The sequence below is a fragment of the Sinocyclocheilus grahami genome, unplaced genomic scaffold (genome assembly GCF_001515645.1).
Source record: "Sinocyclocheilus grahami isolate Dianchi unplaced genomic scaffold, SAMN03320097.WGS_v1.1 scaffold10981.1, whole genome shotgun sequence".
Taxonomy (NCBI): domain Eukaryota; kingdom Metazoa; phylum Chordata; class Actinopteri; order Cypriniformes; family Cyprinidae; genus Sinocyclocheilus; species Sinocyclocheilus grahami.
Genome location: NW_015513557.1, coordinates 6,776 through 7,094, shown reverse-complemented (window position 1 = coordinate 7,094; position 319 = coordinate 6,776).

Here is a 319-nt window from a genome sequence, read left to right as displayed (position 1 = left end):
TCCAAACAGCTGATAAAAACATCACAATAATCCACACGTAATGCAAGTAATTCATAAACGGCATGTCTGTAATTAACAGATCCATAAAGATGCTTTTAACTTTAAACCATTGCTTCTGGCTAAAATATGAGTTCATAATCCATAATATTGCTTTCTCCAGTAAAATTGTTGTCTGAATCAGGAGAGAAATGTGCACAGATCAAGCACTGTTATATGATATAATAAATAAATATGCCTTGATGGATTTGTTTCTTACAAACACAGCTTTTGGCTACATAAGACATTAACTGATGGACTGGAGTGGTGTGGATTATTGTGA